This window comes from Pseudophryne corroboree, chromosome 6 (assembly GCF_028390025.1).
Source record: "Pseudophryne corroboree isolate aPseCor3 chromosome 6, aPseCor3.hap2, whole genome shotgun sequence".
Taxonomy (NCBI): domain Eukaryota; kingdom Metazoa; phylum Chordata; class Amphibia; order Anura; family Myobatrachidae; genus Pseudophryne; species Pseudophryne corroboree.
Genome location: NC_086449.1, coordinates 50,082,727 through 50,102,906, shown reverse-complemented (window position 1 = coordinate 50,102,906; position 20,180 = coordinate 50,082,727). Strand labels below are relative to the sequence as shown.

The window sequence follows — 20,180 nt, the reverse complement described above, 5'->3', positions numbered from 1 at the left end:
CCACCATGGGTATTGGAACACACTGTCAGTATTACTCTCCACTGCTTTATACATATGAATGTATTCTCTTAAACATAGGGCAGTGCTCCCCCGAGTTTAGGACACATCATTTTCGTTAGTTACTGGATGTAAAATCATGTACTATCTAAAGTGCGCAGCTAGCCTGACGCACGCTTCACTGATCGCTTCATTAGAGGCCTCTGATGAAGAGAACAGCAAAGCGTGCGTCAGGCTAGCTGCGCACTTTAGGTAGTTACTGGATGTAAAGTCATGTACTAACAAAAATGATGTGTCCTAAACCCGGGGGAGCACTGCCCTATGTTTAAGAGAATACATTCATATGTATAAAGCAGTGGAGAGTAATACTGACAGTGTGTTCCAATACCCATGGTGGAGTAACACTGAGTGCTGAGAAGTCTGTGAAGTAAAACAATTGCCTATAGTGCCTTATAACAATCTATAGATACGTCTGTTACTGTGTGTGCATTTTTTGAATTTATTAAAACTACTATTTATTATAGTGTATAACACACATAATAGACACGCGGACAGAACCCTTATTAACAACGTTCCTATTATATCATCAGATGTGAATACGGCACACAAACGGCCCTGGCTAGGACAGTGTCCCTGCTATATAATATCACTGCACATTATACATATACAGTATATATAGAGAGAGATGTTATTGGTATATAGTCCCTAATGCATCATCAGTGTAAAAATAAAGCCGCCAGTATTTACCCTGCACAGAAACAAAATAACCCACCCAAATCTAACTCTCTCTGCAAATGTTATATCTGCCCCCCTGCAGTGCACATGGTTTTGCCCAACTGCTAAAAAATGTCCTGCTGTGATCAACCTGGAATTAACCCCCATGTGTATAACCTAGGGTAGTGTCCCTGCTGTATAATAACACTGCCCATTATACATATACAGTATATATAGAGATAGATGTTATTGGTATTTAGTCCCTAGTATATCATGTGTATAACCTAGGGTAGTGTCCCTGCTGTATAATAACACTGCACATTATACATATACAGTATATATAGAGAGAGATGTTATTGGTATTTAGTCCCTAGCATATCATCTGTATAACCTAGGGCAGCGTCCCTGCTGTATAATAACACTGCACATTATACATATACAGTATATATAGAGATAGATGTTATTGGTATATAGTCCCTAGTGTATCATGTATATAACCTAGGACAGAGTCCCTGCTGTATAATAACACTGCACAGTATACATATACAGTATATATAGAGATAGATGTTATTGGTATTTAGTCCCTAGCGTATCATGTGTATAACCTAGGACAGTAACCCTGCTGTATAATAACACTGCACATTGTACATATACAGTATATATAGAGATAGATGTTATTGGTATATAGTCCCTAGCGTATCATGTGTATACTAGAACAGAGTCCCTGCTGTATAATAACACTGCACATTATACATATACAGTATATATAGAGATAGATGTTATTGGTATGTAGTCCCTAGCGTATCATGTGTATAACCTAGTACAGGATCCCTGCTGTATAATAACACTGCACATTATACATATACAGTATATATAGAGATAGATGTTATTGGTATATAGTCCCTAGCGTATCATGTGTATAACCTAGTACAGCGTCCCTGCTGTATAATAACACTGCACATTATACATATACAGTATATATAGAGAGAGATGTTATTGGTATATAGTCCCCAGGCCACCACACGATTAAAAAAAAAAAAAAAAGTCCTCGTTTTACACATTACAGCAGGCACGCGACCCCATTTTACACATTGCGGCAGGAAAGTGTCCCCATTTTACACATTGCGGCAGGCACGTGCCCCCAGTTCACACATTGCGGCCCCCATTTTACACATTGCGGCAGGCACAATTTACACATTGTGGCAGGAAAGTGTCCCCATTTTACAGATTGCTGCAGGCACGTGCCCCATTTTACACATTGCGGCAGGCAAGAGTCCCCATTTTACACAATACGGCAGGTGGTGGTGGTGGGGGGTAGGGAGGGAGGGAGGGAGGGAGGGAGAGGGGCTGACTTACATTTGAAGCGGTTCTTCCCGTTTTTCAGCCGCCTCTCCCTCATCTGCGCGGCACCGCCGCCGGTCGGCTTTGCTCCCCCTTCTCCCGAGTGCCCAGTTGGGGGGGCGGGGTTTTGCGGAATGACGCGATTGCGTCGTGACGTCACAACGCAAACGCGTCATTCCGCAAAACCCCGCCCCCCCAACTGGGCACTCGGGAGGAGAGGGGAGGAGGGTTTCAAAGTCCTCAAAAAGTGCCACGGCGGGCGCCTCGTGCGGTTGCACAGCTCGCCCGCCGCAAGAAACGGCACTGGTCCTAGGTTATACACATGATACGTTAGGGACTATATACCAATAACATCTCTCTCTATATATACTGTATATGTATAATGTGCAGTGTTATTATACAGCAGGGACGCTGTCCTAGATTATACACATGATACACTAGGGACTATATACCAACAACATCTCTCTCTATATATACTGTATATGTATAATGTGCAGTGTTATTATACAGCAGGGACTCTGTCCTAGGTTATATACATGATACGCTAGGGCAGGCATTCCCAACCACGGTCCTCAAGGCACACCAACAGTGCAGGTTTTAGTGATATCCAGGCTTGAACACAGGTGACTTAATTAGTACCGCAGTTATTTTGATTTAACCATCTGTGCTGCAGCCTGGATATCACTATATTATATATATAATGTATATGTATAATGTGCAGTGTTATTATACAGCAGGGACGCTGTCCTAGGTTATACACATGATATGCTAGGGACTATATACCAATACCATTTCTCTCTATATTGTTAGGGTCTCCTGCCCTGTGCTGCCACGTCGTCATGGCAACCGGGAGACAAGTGCTAGCGGAGTAACCTGAGCGCAGCTGATACTCCGGTTCGGGTCTTTTGCTGTGCAGTGGTTACAGGCTCTGTGCACGGCAGGGGATCCAAGCTGGTTTTTGTGCTCACAGTCTGTGAGGTCTGAGTGGGGCGTGGACAGCACCTGCTTTATAAGGCCTCTTCTCAGGTTAAGCAGATGCTGCTGAATCTTTGTTGGTTAGTCAGTTCCTGAAAGTTAGCCAGTACTGTGTAGCTTTGTATTTGTTGTTGCTTACTGCAAATAGGCCTGGGGATTTGGTACTACACTCTGCCAATCCAGACCTAGCAGTAAGACTGGAGTCAGTCGTTTAGCTTGCTGGGGTTCTTTTACTACTCTGTGAACTTAGCAAGTTTGCGGCTGTATTCTAAGACTTGCCTGCCTAAATCATGTCTCACTGTGCAAGGTGTTCAGGTGTCAGCTTAGTGGCAGTAAGCTGAACCTGTGCACTGCAAGTGAGAATTAGGATTGTGGAGACTCTCCTTGTGTCTATCATTCCATCTCTGACCAAGGAGTTTACTGCCACACCCGTTGGTAACCCTTTAGGGTTTTGCTGTTGCCCTTAGCAACAGCATTTCGGGTTCTCTACGTATTAAAACACAACATCTTGCTTTTCCCATCTGAGCATTACTAATACTAGGGAGACACCCAGTTCCTTAGCCTCTGGGCTTCTCTGTTCACTTTGTGTGTATTTTGTTACCCTATCACCTTCTGTGTACGTAGTGTCATATTCCCCAGTCTGTCTGTGAGTTCATTTGTTTTGCATACCTATCCGTTCAGACACCAGTACATTCCTGCAGGCACTGGTGTGCATAACAGTTCAAACACCAGTACATTCCTGCAGGCACTGGAGTGCATAACAGTTCTGACACCAGTACATTCCTGCAGGCACTGGTGTGCATAACATATTCAGCAGCCTAATACTCCTGTTGAAATTTTGTGGGAATATGGAGCATACCCCTCAAAATACGTTGCAACAGGTGGTCGGTCAGGTGCAGGTCCTGACTCGACAATTTAATGATTTGTCCATTAAAATGCACACCTCCCAGGCCGCTGGCGGAGCTCCCGCAGCAGCAGCACCTTCAGGGGTTAAGGAGCCGAAAGTAAATCTCCCGGATCGTTTTTCTGGAGATCGCTCGCAGTTCTTTTGTTTCAAGGAGAGCTGCAAGCTATACTTCCGGCTTAGGCCTCAGTCTTCTGGGTCGGAGATTCAGCGGGTGGGCATAGTGATTTCCTTGCTACAAGGAGACCCACAGGTCTGGGCATATGGGTTGCAGCCTGACTGTCCGTCGCTTAAAAGTGTTGATGCTTTTTTTACGGCACTGGGCATGTTGTATGATGACCCTGACAAGACGGCCTCAGCCGAGGCTCAGATTTCGATCCTTAAGCAAGGGCGAAGGCCAGTTGAGGTTTACTGTACGGAGTTTCGGAGGTTGGCCCATGATACCCAGTGGAATGACCCAGCCCTGAGACACCAGTACCGAAGAGGTCTTTCTAACCAGATAAAGGACCAACTGGTACAATATCCCTTGCCTGATAGCTTGGATCAGCTCATGCAGTTATCCATCCGGGTGGATAGACGGCTGAGAGAGAGTAGGCTTGAAAGGGAGACAGAGGTTTCCTTCTTTCCCAAGGGAACCTCAGACTCTGAGGAATTTTCCGAGGAGCCTATGCAGATTGGGGCTACCCGCCTCTCCTAGCGTGAGAAGACGCGGAGGAGACAGCAGGGGTTGTGTTTGTACTGTGGGAATAAAGGTCATGTGGTAGTATCATGCCCAGAAAAGCCGGAAAACTTCAGGGCCTGAGGGTGATGGGAAATATCCTGTCAGGCCAGAAGTCAGAATTTCCCAAGAAGACTTTTATCATTCCGGTGACCTTGAAGATCCTCGGTCAAACTGTCAAGACTGAGGCCTTTGTGGACAGTGGGGCCGACTGGGTTTTTATGGACCGCCAATTCGCCCTGAAACACTCTGTTCCCTTAGTACCCTTGGCATCGGAAATTGAGATTTGTGGGTTAAACGGGGAACCATTATCCCAAGGTAAAATTACCTCTTGCACTAGCCAGATTTCTTTGTTTATTGGAGCCACACACTCTGAAAAATTGTCCTTTTATGTGACTGTCTGTACTTTTGCCCCATTGGTGTTGGGGTTACCCTGGTTAAGGGCCCACAATCCTCAATTTGACTGGGTCTCTGGGGAGATTCTTAGTTGGGGTACTGATTGTTTCAGGAGTTGCTTGAGCCTTCCAGTCAGGCTCTCGCAGCTAAGTTTGCCAGGATTGCCAGGGTGTTATGCAGATTTTGCGGACGTGTTCTCCAAAAAAGTTGCAGAGGTACTACCTCCCCATCGCCCCTATGACTGTGCCATTGATTTGTTGCCGAATGCTAAGCTTCCCAAGAGCAGGTTGTACTCCCTGTCACGTCCTGAGACTCCGGCTATGGCAGAGTACATTCAGGAGAACTTGGCTAAGGGATTTATCAGACCTTCACAGTCTCCAGTTGGGTCGGGGTTCTTCTTCGTGGGTAAAAAGGACGGTTCGTTGCGACCCTGCATCGACTTCTGGGAATTGAACCGTATCACGATTAAAAACTCATACCCACTGCCTCTCATTTCGGTCTTGTTTGACCAGCTTCGTACTGCCACCATTTTTTCTAAGATTGACCTACGCGGTGCGTACAATCTAATCCGAATAAGAGAGGGGGATGAATGGAAGACTGCCTTTAATACCCACTCAGGGCATTATGAATATTTGGTGATGCCTTTTGGGCTCTGTAATGCCCCGGCAGTCTTCCAGGATTTCATGAATGATGTGCTCAGGGAATATTTGGATAGATTCTTAGTTGTATACTTAGATGACATCCTAATCTTCTCCCATTCCCTGGAGGAACATCGGAAGCATGTACGCTTAGTCCTCCAGAAACGCAGAGACCACCGGCTTGGGGCGAAGCTGGAGAAGTGCGAATTTGAAGTTCAGCAAATCGCATTTCTAGGATATATTATCTCCCCAGAAGGTTTCCAAATGGAGGGTTCCAAGGTACAGGCAGTCCTGGATTGGGTGCAGCCCACTAGTTTGAAGGCGCTTCAGCGTTTCCTGGGCTTTGCAAATTTTTATAGACGATTTATCGCTGGATTTTCGTCTATAGTGGCGCCCTTGGTGGCACTCACTAAGAAAGGGGCGGATGTTGCTCACTGGTCTTGTGAGGCTAAAGCGGCTTTTGCCCGTCTCAAAAGGGCATTTGTATCGGCCAAGGTGCTGCGACACCCAGATCCAGAGCGTCCTTTTGTGGTGGAGGTGGATGCCTCTGAGATGGGTATTGGGGCAGTGCTTTCTCAGATGGGAGTGTCTGATAATCGCCTTCATCCCTGTGCTTACTTTTCCCGTAAATTTTCGCCTGCCGAGATGAATTATGACATGGGTAACCGGGAATTGTTGGCTATTAAGGATGCACTCGAGGAGTGGAGACACTGGCTTGAGGGGGCTAAGTTTGTGGTCTCAATTCTCACCGACCATAAGAATCTGGCATATTTAGAGTCAGCGAAGCGTCTCAATGCCAGGCAGGCACGATGGGCTTTGTTTTTTGCTTGCTTTAATTTTTTGATAACATATCGCCCTGGGTCAAAAAACATCAAGGCTGATGCGCTCTCGCGGAGTTTTGCTCCAATCCAGGAGACCAGCGAGGAGCCGTTGCCCATTGTGTCCCCATCATGTATTAAAGTGGGCATTACCCAGGACCTCTTATCATTAGTCCTTAGAGCACAGGAGCAGGCTCCTCCAGACCTTCCGGTAGGTCTTTTGTTTGTGCCTCCTAGGGTAAGACAGTGAGTGTTCCTGGAATTCCATGCCAAGAAGTCGGCAGGTCACCCGGGTATTGCCAGAACTCGGGAGTTGCTATCTAGGGCGGTGTGGTGGCCCTCGGTGGCTAAGGATGTGGATCAGTGGGTTCGGGCATGTGACATCTGTGCCCGAAATAAGACTCCTAGAGGGGTTCCTGTTGGCCCATTACATCCACTCTCTATCCCATCTAAGCCATGGACCCACATTTCAATGGATTTTGTGGTGGACTTGCCCAAATCCTCGGGGATGACAGCCATCTGGGTTGTCGTTGACAGGTTTTCGAAGATGGCGCACTTCGTTCCACTGGTTGGGCTGCCATCGGCCAGACGCCTGTCTGAATTATTTATGCTGCATGTTGTGCGTCTCCACGGGTTGCCACTTGATGTGGTCTCTGACCGCGGATCCCAGTTTGTGGCCAAATTCTGGAGGGCATTTTGTTCCGATCTCCAGATTTCTGTCAGCTTGTCTTCAGGCTACCATCCGCAGTCTAATGGGCAGACTGAAAGGGTGAACCAGTCCTTGGAGCAGTTCCTCAGGTGTTATGTCTCCAAGTGTCAGACTGACTGGGTTGCTCATCTGTCCATGGCGGAGTTTGCCTATAACAACGCGGCTCACTCTGCTACAGGGATCTCTCCCTTCCTTTGTGTGTATGGGCATCATTCTAAGGCCAATTCTTTTGACCCCCTGGACTCCACGCCTGGTGGTTCCTCTGTGGTTTTGGTCCTTAGAGGTATTTGGCGGAAAGTGAAGAAAGCCCTTGTGTCTGTGTCATTAGTGACCAAAAGGGTTTTTGATAAGCGGAAAAGACCCTGCAGCTTCAAATTAGGAGACTTCGTCTGGTTGTCTACCAAGAATTTGAAGTTGAGACAGCCATCTCATAAGTTAGGCCACCGGTTCATCGCCCCTTATAAGATCACCAGGGTTATCAATCCGGTGGCATTTCAGTTAGATCTGCCCCGTTCTTTGGGTATCAATAAAACATTTAATTGTTCCCTTTTAAAACGGGCGATTAGTAATCCTTCTTCCAGTGGAAGACCTTCCCCTCTTCGGATACGTGGCCAGAGGGAGTTTGTTCGGGGTCGGCTGTCATTTTTGGTGCACTGGAAGGGGTATGGCCCGGAGGAGCGGTTGTGGGTGCGCAGTTGTGATCTTCATGCCCCCAGACTGATACGCTCTTTCTTCTCGCAGTTCCCCGATAAACCCGGTGGTAGGGGTTCTTTGACCCCTCGTCAGAGGGGGGGTACTGATAGGGTCTCCTGCCCTGTGCTGCCACGTCGTCATGGCAACCAAGAGACAAGTGCTAGCGGAGTAACCTGAGCGCAGCTGATACTCCGGTTCGGGACTTTTGCTGTGCAGTGGTTACAGGCTCTGTGCACGGCAGGGGATCCGGTGCTGGTTTTTGTGCTCACAGTCTGTGAGGTCTGAGTGGGGCGTGGACAGCACCTGCTTTATAAGGCCTCTTCTCAGGTTAAGCAGATGCTGCTGAATCTTTGTTGGTTAGTCAGTTCCTGAAAGTTAGCCAGTACTGTGTAGCTTTGTATTTGTTGTTGCTTACTGCAAATAGGCCTGGGGATTTGGTACTACACTCTGCCAATCCAGACCTAGCAGTAAGACTGGAGTCAGTCGTTTAGCTTGCTGGGGTTCTTTTACTACTCTGTGAACTTAGCAAGTTTGCGGCTGTATTCTAAGACTTGCCTGCCTAAATCATGTCTCACTGTGCAAGGTGTTCAGGTGTCAGCTTAGTGGCAGTAAGCTGAACCTGTGCACTGCAAGTGAGAATTAGGATTGTGGAGACTCTCCTTGTGTCTATCATTCCATCTCTGACCAAGGAGTTTACTGCCACACCCGTTGGTAACCCTTTAGGGTTTTGCTGTTGCCCTTAGCAACAGCATTTCGGGTTCTCTACGTATTAAAACACAACATCTTGCTTTTCCCATCTGAGCATTACTAATACTAGGGAGACACCCAGTTCCTTAGCCTCTGGGCTTCTCTGTTCACTTTGTGTGTATTTTGTTACCCTATCACCTTCTGTGTACGTAATGTCATATTCCCCAGTCTGTCTGTGAGTTCATTTGTTTTGCATACCTATCCGTTCAGACACCAGTACATTCCTGCAGGCACTGGTGTGCATAACAGTTCAAACACCAGTACATTCCTGCAGGCACTGGAGTGCATAACAGTTCTGACACCAGTACATTCCTGCAGGCACTGGTGTGCATAACATATATATATATATACTGTATATGTATAATGTGCAGTGTTATTATACAGCAGGGACTATGTCCTAGGTTATATACATGATACGCTAGGGACTATGGCCCTCATTCCGAGTTGTTCGCTCACAAGGCGAATGTAGCAGAGTTACACACGCTAAGCCGCCGCCTTCTGGGAGTGAATCTTAGCTTCTTAAATGTGCGACCGATGTATTCGCAATATTGCGATCACAAACGAGTTAGCAGTTTCTGAGTAGCTTCAGACTTACTCTGCCTGTGCGATCAGTTCAGTGCTTTTCGGTCCTGGCTGACGTCACAAACACACCCAGCGTTCGTCCAGGCACTCCCACGGTTTCTCCGGCCACTCCTGCGTTTTTTCCGGAAACGGTAGCGTTTTCAGCCACACGCCCCTAAAACGCCGTGTTTCCGCCCAGTAACACCCATTTCCTGTCAATCACACTACGATCGCCGGAGCGATGAAAAAGCCGTGAGTAAAAATACTTTCTTCATTGTAAAGTTACTTGGCGCAGCCACAGTGCGAACATTGCGCATGCGCACTAAGCGGATTCTCACTGCGATGCGATGAAAAACTCAGAGCGAACAACTCGGAATGAGGGCCAATATACCAATAACATCTCTCTCTATATATACTTTATATGTATAATGTGCAGTGTTATTATACAGCAGGGACGCTGTCCTAGGTTATACACATGATACGCTAGGGACTATATACCAATAACATCTGTCTCTATATATACTGTATATGTATAATGTGCAGTGTTATTATACAGCAGGAACTCTGTCCTAGGCTATACACATGATACACTAGGGCAGTGGTTCCCAAACTGTGTGCCTAGGCACCCTGGGGTGCCTCGGGACACTTACAGGGGTGCCTTGGATTGGTGGTCCAGGACCAATTCAAATTATTTATTATTAATATAATATGCAAAACCAGTGCTGGTGGCTGTCAATCATAGAATATGTGGACAAACAAGCAAATCCTGCCCCTCACCACATAACTGACCCTAAGGATGACATATAAACACAATTTACTTACTTTATTATTTCTTTCTAAATTTCGCAATAAGAAACTTTTGGCCTAGGGGTGCCACAAAAAAATATTCTGATACTCTAGGGTACCTTGATTCAAAAAAGATAGGGAACCACTGCACTAGGGACTATATACCAATAACATCTATCTCTATATATACTGTATATGTATAATGTGCAGTGTTATTATACAGCAGGGACTCTGTCCTAGGTTATACACATGATACGCTAGGGACTATATACCAATAACATCTATCTCTATATATACTGTATCATACCTCCCAACTTTGGCCGCCTTCAAAGAGGGACACACGCGTGGTCAAGCCGAGCGCGCTCCCGAAAAGGGGCGCGACATGTGGGAAAGGGGGCGTGGCTTTGCGGGAGGACCCGCGATCACGAGCCACACCCCTGATTTTGTCATTGAGGGGGCATGCCCAGCGCTCCGTGAGCTGCTGGCATGCCCTCTCTCCCTCTGGCTGCACTGAATAGACGCTGTGTGTATGCGCACAGCGTCTATTCACCGAGTGCGTGAGCGTCCCAACTGTCCCCCTCCACCGCAAGACACTGCGGCCCGCTGGTGGGACAGCGGGACAGTCCCCAAAAAACGGGACTGTCCCGCGAAAATCGGGACAGTTGGGAGGTATGCTGTATATGTATAATGTGCAGTGTTATTATACAGCAGGGACTCTGCCCTAGGTTTTACACATGATGCACTAGGGACTATATACCAATAACATCTATCTCTATATATACTGTATATGTATAATGTGCAGTGTTATTATACAGCAGGGACACTACCCTAGGTTATACACATGGGGGGTAATTCCAGGTTGATCACAGCAGGAAATTTTTTAGCAGTTGGGCAAAACCATGTGCACTGCAGGGGGGGCAGATATAACATTTGCAGAGAGAGTTAGATTTGGGTGGGTTATTTTGTTTCTGTGCAGGGTAAATACTGGCTGCATTATTTGTACACTGCAATTTAGATTTCAGTTTGAAAACACCCCACCCAAATCTAACTCTCTCTGCACATGTTATATCTGCCACCCCTGCAGTGCACATAGGCCCTCATTCCGAGTCATTCGCTCGGTAAATTTCTTCGCATCGCAGCGATTTTCCGCTTAGTGCGCATGCGCAATGTTTGCACTGCGACTGCGCCAAGTAAATTTGCTATGTAGTTAGGTATTTAACTCACGGCTTTTTAATCGCTCTGGCGATCGTAGTGTGATTGACAGGAAATGGGTGTTACTGGGCGGAAACAGGCCGTTTTATGGGCGTGTGAGAAACGCTACCGTTTCCGGGGAAAACGCAGGAGTGGGCGGAGAAACGGAGGAGTGTCTGGGCGAACGCTGGGTGTGTTTGTGACGTCAAACCAGGAACGACAAGCACTGAACTGATCGCAGATGCCGAGTAAGTCTGAAGCTACTCTGAAACTGCTAAGACGTGTGCTAATCGCAATATTGCGTATACATCGTTCGCAATTTTAAGATGCTAAGATACACTCCCAGTAGGCGGCGGCTTAGCGTAAGCAACTCTGCTAAAATCGCCTTGCGAGTGAACAACTCGGAATGACCCCCATAGTTTTGCCCAACTGCTAACAAATTTGTTGCTGCAATCAACTCAGAATTAGGCCCTATATACCGATAACATCTATCTCTATATATACTGTATATGTATAATGTGCAGTGTTATTATACAGCAGGGACTCTGTCCTAGGTTATATACATGATAAGCTATGGACTATATACCAATAACATCTATCTCTATATATACTGTATATGTATAATGTGCAGTGTTATTATACAGCAGGGACGCTGCCCTAGGTTATATACATGATAAGCTATGGACTATATACCAATAACATCTATCTCTATATATACTGTATATGTATAATGTGCAGTGTTATTATACAGCAGAGACTCTGTCCTATATTATATACATGATACGCTAGGGACTATATACCAATAACATCTATCTCTATATATACTGTATATGTATAATGTGCAGTGTTATTGTACAGCAGGGACTCTGCCCTAGGTTATACACATGATGCACTAGGGACTATATACCAATAACCTCTATCTCTATATATACTGTATATGTATAATGTGCAGTATTATTATACAGCAGGGACTCTGTCCTAGGTTATACACATGATACACTGGGGGCTATATACCAATAACATCTATCTCTGTATATACTGTATATGTATAAAGTGCAGTGTTATTATACAGGAGGGACTCTGCCCTAGGTTATACACATGATACGCTGGGGACTATATACCAATAACATCTCTCTCTATATATACTGTATATGTATAATGTGCAGTGTTATTATACAGCAGGGATACTGTCCTAGGTTATACACATGATACACTAGGGACTATATACCAATAACATCTATCTCTATATATACTGTATATGTATAATGTGCAGTGTTATTATACAGCAGGGACGCTGTCCTAGGTTATACACATGATACACTAGGGACTATAGACCAATAACATCTCTCTCTATATATACTGTATATGTATAATGTGCAGTGTTATTATACAGCAGGGATACTCTCCTAGGTTATACACATGATAGGATACAGATATAGCTTTCTCTCCCTATATACACCTATACTACAGATGTAGCCACGCTCATCTATACCGTGATGCATTCACACATGAGCACGCATTGCTGCATAGTGTGACCGCGTCGCTGTGATACTGATTGCAGCGGGTGTTAGCTCCATAGGGTAACATGGTGTGTGCATGCGTACGCAGTGGGCACACTTGTCACAACATCACTGCCACGATACACAACGATGATCATGGCTACATCTGTATATATAATATACACAATATATATGCTAGTATATGATGCTACCTGTATAAATATAATGAGCGCTGTGTATTACACAGCAGGGTCATCCCCATCCCCCATCCGCCGCTCGCCCACCTTCCATCCAAGGACCTTATTCAATAAGGATTGCAAAATTATCCGGCTTATTATGAAACGGCTGCGCATGAGCAATGTTTGCATTGCGCACGTGCGAGTAATAATAGCGACAGAAAATGCGTATACACCGTGATCATAATGTAGACGCTGTTTGACTGACAGGAAGCCGGCATTTCTGGGTGGAAACCTGCCATTTTCTGGGTGTGTGTGAGAAAACGCAGGCGTGCCCACGATGCTGAAGTTAGCTTCTTATTCGAGCTCCAGCTTCTTATTCAAAAAAAATAGTTTTGCAAGGGTTAACTAGTCTTGGGCCACAAATTTGACCCCTGAAATCAGGAGCATGCAATACAGGCTCTGCGCATAAAGCTTTTCTTAAATTCTGCAATGTAGTCTCTCGGGCCTAGGGGGAAATTCAGACTGCATCACTGCAGCGGCAGGGCTTCCATCGCATCTGCGTGATTGACAGGCAGAGGCGGTCACGTGGTGGGAAGGGGCATGCCACCGGCTTTAGAACCACGGTCCAGACAACAGAGGCCCGTGTGGACCGTTGGGGGGTGGCCCGAGGCAGCTGCGTGGTGTTACACACAGCCTCTGCGACCCGGGATGTGGCGAGTAGCGGACTGCCAGCGTGCAGGAGCTTTGCTGGCGGGGATTACAAAATCATCGACACCGTGCAATGGTTTTGTACCTGTGCGAGGGGGGGGCTAGGGCCAGTCATGCGGGGCGGACTAGCCCTGTGCTGGGCGACCACCCGCATGTCAGTACATGATTGTAGATGGGCTACATTTAGCACATCTGTGATTAGATCTTGTCTGGGGACTGTTTCCTCAGACATTCAGTGAATGATGCTGCCCTGTGGCAAATTCGCGTTTGAACCTACGCAGTGGCGGAACAAGACCATGGTGGGCCCAGGTGCAACAAAATGCGTTGCCCCAGCCCCCCCAAGATCCAAAACATGTGTGTCAAAAAATAGGGCATGGTCTCATTGAAAAGGGGTGTGGGCGCACAATAGTACCACCAATTCAAATGATGCCACACAGTAATGCAACCTTATTACATTACACTGATTTACATTACATTACACTGAACAGTAGTCATCCTTATATACGTTACGCTACACAGTAGTGCTCCTGAAACACGTTATGCCACACAGTACTGCTACTTATACGCATTACGCCACATAGTAGAGCTCCTTCCACACGTTACGCCACACAGTAGTTCTCCTTATACACATTACAACACACAGTAGTGCCTCTTATACATGTTACGCCACACAGTAGTATTCTTAATATACATTATACCACACAGTAGTGCTCCTGATACACGTTACTCCACCCAGTACTGCTCCTTATACATGTTACGCAACACAGTAGAGCTCCTTATACACGTTACAACACACAGTAATGGTCCTTATACACATTACGCCACACAGTAAAGCTCCTTTTACATGTAACGCCAATATAGTAGGCACTTCGGTAAAGTTTTAGGGTTAGGCTGCTGGGGAGGGGGGGGGCACTGGGGTGGTGGCTAGGATTAGGCTGTGGGGAGGGGAAAAGGTTAAGGTTAGCTACTAGGGAAAGGTTTAGGGATTAGGGATAATGGGGAAAATACTCACCAGAACACTGCTGAGACATCGCCAATGCAATGTGATCCAGAAAAAGGCACTGCTGTCACCGGTATAAAGTACGAAACTGCTAGATCACAAGGGACTGTTTGTTGACAGTTCTTCATGTCGACATAATGAATGTCAATATGATAACTGTCGGCCAATTGTATCTAACTCCCACAAAAACTCAGGACAATTCCTTTGTACAAGGATACACAAGGCCCATGGAGACAGATGCCCACACTATGCATCATGCAGCCAGCAGCAGCACATGCACCCTGGGTGACAACACATGACCCTGTGCCTGGCTGCCTTAGCGGGGTCACTCTATGCTGTGCTGTATGATATATGTCACTGCACAGTCACCATTACTGTTTGCAGAGAGCCCAGATTACTGTAACAACCCCGCCCACCACCTCCCAATCTCCGCCCCATCAATGTAGGCTCCGCCTCTTCGAGGTCCGCGATTCTGAGTTTGCAGGATGAAATGTACAATTAGAAAAATGTATAATAAAATAAATAAACACACAGCTGCCTGACCGCCTTACAAGGAATGCTGCTGCACTACCTCAGATACTCTACAGTTTAGCCGCATGGTCACGTGATGCTCCGGCTCCGGCAGCAAAAAGAAACAGCTGGGCTGCCCGTGAATGAGAGGGGAAGATGGCCCCTTCTCCTTCTCCAGACTCCTCCACTGCATCCTCCTCCCCCTCTGGCCAGACTGCAGCTCTGCACATCAGCTCAGCCTCATTCTGTTTAGGGGAACCGGCGGCTTGCAGCGCGCTGGCAGATGGCATGTAATGAGTCAGTCTGACTCATTGTAGTGCCTCCGGCTGTGGGCTCCTTCATCGTGGAGGGGCCCTGGTGCAGTGCACTGGTTGCACCGCTGCAAGTTCCACCCCTGAACCTACGATAATAGCCCACCAGACCAAAGAATATCCTGAGTTGCGACATACATTTTAGCTTAGGCCATGTGAAGACTGCTTCCACCTTGCTGGGTTGAGGTTTAACTTACCCTTGGCATACAATATACCCCAGATACTTTGCCTCCACAGTTATGATGGCACACTTCTCCAGGTTAGCGGTGAACCCTTGTACCTGTAGAGACTGTAACACTGCATCCACCTTTGGAAGGTGCGACTGGAACAAACCCACTGTGGTAGAGAAGGCTGTTGTTGCTTTGGCAGCTTCCATCAGAGGAATTTGTCAGTACCCCTTCAGTAAATCTAGCGTAGTTGGATACTGGCTTATTGCTAAGTTTTGTACTAGTTCATCAACCCGGGGCATAGGATAGGAATCAAACCGAGGAACTTTATTTAACTTTCTGAAGTCATTACAGAATCTCACAGATCCAAAAGGCTTGGACTTTAAAAAAAATGGGATTATTCCATTCACTGTTTGACTACTCTATGACCCCCAAGCGCTGCATCACTTCCAGTTCCAATTTTACTGCTGCCTGTTGGGCCTCAGATATACAATAATGCCTTTGTTTTATCATCCCCCTGAGTGGAGTAACATTGTCATGCTGTATGATTTGAGTTTTCTCCAGGAGGGCAGAGAACACAACCTGGTACTGTGCTACTAAGTTTACCACTTCTTGTTTCTGGCTAGAACTCAAAGTTACTTCAGTAGGCACCTGACATTCTGGGGTTTTCATGGCCCCTAAAGAGGGATGACTGGCACTTTCCAAGGCTTCAACAAATTCACATGGTAGACTTTTACCTCTTTCCTTCTACCTTCCTGCCGTACCTAGACACAAGTATCAGTACCTTGTTGCCCCTATTGAGAGTCCGATTGACAGCAGTAACGCCATGACTGCATTTTTAATCCTGTTGAGCTCTTACCATATGCTTGGTCAGAAGTGGCGCAATTTGCCTTAAACAGCCATACAATTGGGACACAAACTGAACGATGTTAGGCTCTTGGGACGGGATCAGTACTAAATCCCGCAGGATGGGATCCCGGTGGTCGAAATACAGACGCCGGAATTTCGACCCCACAATCCCGACAGGGGTGGCGAGGAGAACGCAGCCCCTTGCGGGCTCGCTTCGCTCGCCACGCTGCAGGCACGGTGCTTTGCTATGCTCAGCACGCTTTTATATTCTCCCTCTATGGGTGGCGTGGACACCCACGGAGGCAGAATATGTCGGGATTGTGCCGGTCGGGGTTCTGGCGTCGGTATTTCAACTGCCGGGATTCCGTCCGGCGGGATCTTGACCGCATCCCCTTGGGACAATTGCTGCTCCCACCCATCTTTTAATAGATCTAGTATCCCTCTGCGTTGTCTACCATAGAGGAGTTTGAAGGGTCTAAACCCCATACAGTCTCTATATAAATAAAGGATAATAATAATAATAATAATAAAAGAGGCTTGGGGTACCTCTCAAACTACCAACATTAGCTAAGGTAAGAGTAGGTCCTAATCTCGCTTCTCCTGTGACACTGCCCTTTTCATCATCTGCATAAGGGTTCTGTTAAAGCATTCAACCAAGCCGTATGTCTGCGGGTGGTATACCAAAATGGTAATTCTATCCACCTTTAACAGGCGACACAGGTATTTCATTAATTTAGACACAAAAGGGGTACCTTAGTCGGTTAGGACCTCTATTGGTATTCCTAGACAGGTATACAGCATCAAGAACTCCTGGACAATAGTGCTAGATTTCATGTTACATAGTGGTATGACCTCCGGGTACCCGGTGGAGTAGTCCACCGTCACCAATATATACTGATGCCCATGATCCGATTTTTCTACTGGCCCCATCAGATCTATAAAAATTGGCTCAATAGGCATGGAAATTATAGTCAGGAAAACCAAGGTCGCCCTAAATTCTGTCTGGGGTGCATTCTTTTGGTACACTGAGCATTCCTGACAATATTCTTTTACTGCAGCATGAATGCCTGGCCAGGAGAACCATAGCTGGATACGCTTGAGAGTTTTCCTCTCCCCTAAATGGCCACCCCATAAATGCATGTGAGCTGCACTCAATACCAGCTGCTCGTGTTTTCGGGGAATCAGCAACTGGTCTACCTTTTACCTTGCAAATAAGTTACAAGGTAAAACAAATTGTTTTTCACATAAAGTAAGGTACACCTTCAGGTGGTAAAGCAGAGTTTACCTTACCATTTACCACTACCAAATTTTAAAAAGTATTAGACAAGTTGCCATCGTTATGTTGATCTCGCCTAAAGTCCTGCAAAGACACTCTTTCGCAAATGGGGGACTAATGTGTCTCAATCTCACTGGCAAGAGAGGGCTTTACAGTCATACAACCTTGGCTTCCAGTAGATCTTGGCCCCTGCGACAGCTTAACCTTTGTCTGTCTGCCAATGTCATGCCAGGTAACAAACTCCTGCAACAGTGGGAAGTCCTGGCCCAGGATTAGTGGATAAGGAGGTTTGGAAGCTACTGTGACTACCATTTTTACTGGTCTTCCTTTAATCACCACCGGCAGGTGCACTCATGGGCATTCTTCTATGTCACCAAGTATACATAGCATCTTTACCAGAAGCACAACCTGGCCAGACCCGGGAAGAACCAGGTTAGCAGAGATGAAAGACAATTCACTACCAGTATCAACCAAAGCCCAGATATCCCAGCCTTCAATCTGTACCATCAGATGAAACGGTAGTTTCAGCTGGGGAAATAATTCCAGGCACCATACTGAATACAGGTTGTGCTGTTTTCCCTGAGCTGCAATCCACTAGCTCACCCTGCTTTAGGAAGTACCGCTGTGCATGACTGGGCTCTCTGCACTCAAAACATATGACTGGAGACGGGCTGTTTGGTTTAACAATGGGGATCTGGGTATTGGGCTTAGGTACTGGCTGTAACCCTTGCTTGGCTTTATTAAAATTTCCCAGGGTCAGGTACCTCTCAATCACCACTGCTAGCTCCTCAATTGTCTGGGGTCAGCCTGCAAAGGTCCAGTGTTTTACACCACGGTCTAATACCCGTATAGCCTGGTCTAGAGCCATCACTTCCACTACGAAGATTTATTTTTATCTGTAACCATGTTTTACTCAGTTTGGCCAATCATGCCAGTTTGACAACTGGAGGCTCAGATGGGTTCAGCTTCAACTCATAATATTCTTGGGTTTGCTGGGACCAGTCACCCCAATCCTGCTGAGTATAGCTTCCTTCAAGCAAAGATAAGAGCTGACTTCAGACAACTTTAACTCAACATAGGCTCTCTATGACTCCCCTGTGCGATAAGGAGCTAATCTAACCCTTGATTTCTGGTATCAAATATGTTGCCCAAGACTAGTTAACCCTTGCAAAACTACAGCTACATATTCAAAATAGTAAATTATAATATGGTGGTTGGGCCAAGCAGAATACAAGTGGGTCATATGTAAGTGACCACCCTCTGTTGATTTCAGGGGTCAAATTTGTGTCCCAAGACTAGTTAACCCTTGCAAAACTACAGCTACTTACTCAAAATGGCAAAATATGGTGTGTGTGCCCACTTTGCCTGTGTATTTCATGCCCAAAACAGCGTTGGGCCAAGCAAAATACAAGTGGGTCATTTGTAAGTGACCACACTCTGTTGATTTCAGGGGTCAAATTTGTGGCCCAAGACTGGTTAACCCTTGCAAAACTACAGCTACTTATTCAAAATAGCAAAACATGTTATGTGTGCCCACTTTGCCAGTGTATTTCATGCCCAAAACAGCGTTGGGCCTGGCAAAATACAAGTGGGTCACATGCAAGTGACCACCCTCTGTTGATTTCCGGGGTCAAATTTGTGTCCCAAGACTAGTTAACCCTTGCAAAACTACAGCTACTTATTCAAAATGGCAAAATATGGTGTTTGTGCCCACTTTGCCAGTGTATTTCATGCCCAAAACAGCGTTGGGCCAAGCAAAATACAAGTGGGTCACATGCAAGTGACCACCCTCTGTGGAGATCAGGTGTCAAATTTGTGACAGAAGACTAATTAACCCTTGCGAAACTGAATGATCTGAATAAGAAGCTGGAGTTCGAATAAGAAGTGAATAAGAAGCTGGAGCTTGAATAAGAAGTGAATAAGAAGCTTCCCGAATAAGAAGCTAACTTCAGCCTCGTGGCATGCCCAGGTGTTTTTAAGGAGGGCACCTGAATTCAGCGATGACCACTTCCAGCCTCTTGTGTCACAAGAATTGTAGCAGACCTTACCTGGCGCAGATAGGAAAAATCTTCCATGTTCCGGTAATTGCGCATGGTTCTGCGATCAGCTGCATACTGCGATGCATTCACAGTTTCTGCAAAGGGCGTTATTTCTCAATTTCTGGGCGGCAACTATTTGATCGCAGAAACTGCTTTTTATCAGAAATTGCAATCCTTACTGCATAAGGGGCTAAATTCAGACCTGATTGCAACAGCAAAATATTTCTGTAATGGGCAAAATCATCTGCAGTGCAGGTCGGGCAGATGTAACATGTGCAGAGAGTTAGATTTGGGTGGGGTGTGTTCAAACTGAAATCTAAATTGCAGTGTAAAAATAAAGCAGCCAGTATTTACCCTGCACAGAAACAGTATAACCCATCCAAATCTAACTCTCTCTGCACATGTTACATCTACCCCACCTGCAGTGCACATGGTTTTTCCCATTAGAGATAGA

The 20,180-nt window shown here is 46.2% G+C and overlaps 2 protein-coding genes across 2 annotated transcripts in view; one reads left to right on the top strand and one right to left on the bottom strand.

Annotated features, from left to right (window-relative positions):
* LOC134936070 (gastrula zinc finger protein XlCGF17.1-like) overlaps positions 1–20,180 on the top strand; it is a 392,476-nt gene that overhangs the window by 112,038 nt on the left and 260,258 nt on the right. The window lies entirely within an intron of this gene.
* LOC134936066 (zinc finger protein 84-like) overlaps positions 1–20,180 on the bottom strand; it is a 47,267-nt gene that overhangs the window by 26,822 nt on the left and 265 nt on the right. The gene's annotated exons all lie outside the window — the stretch shown is intronic.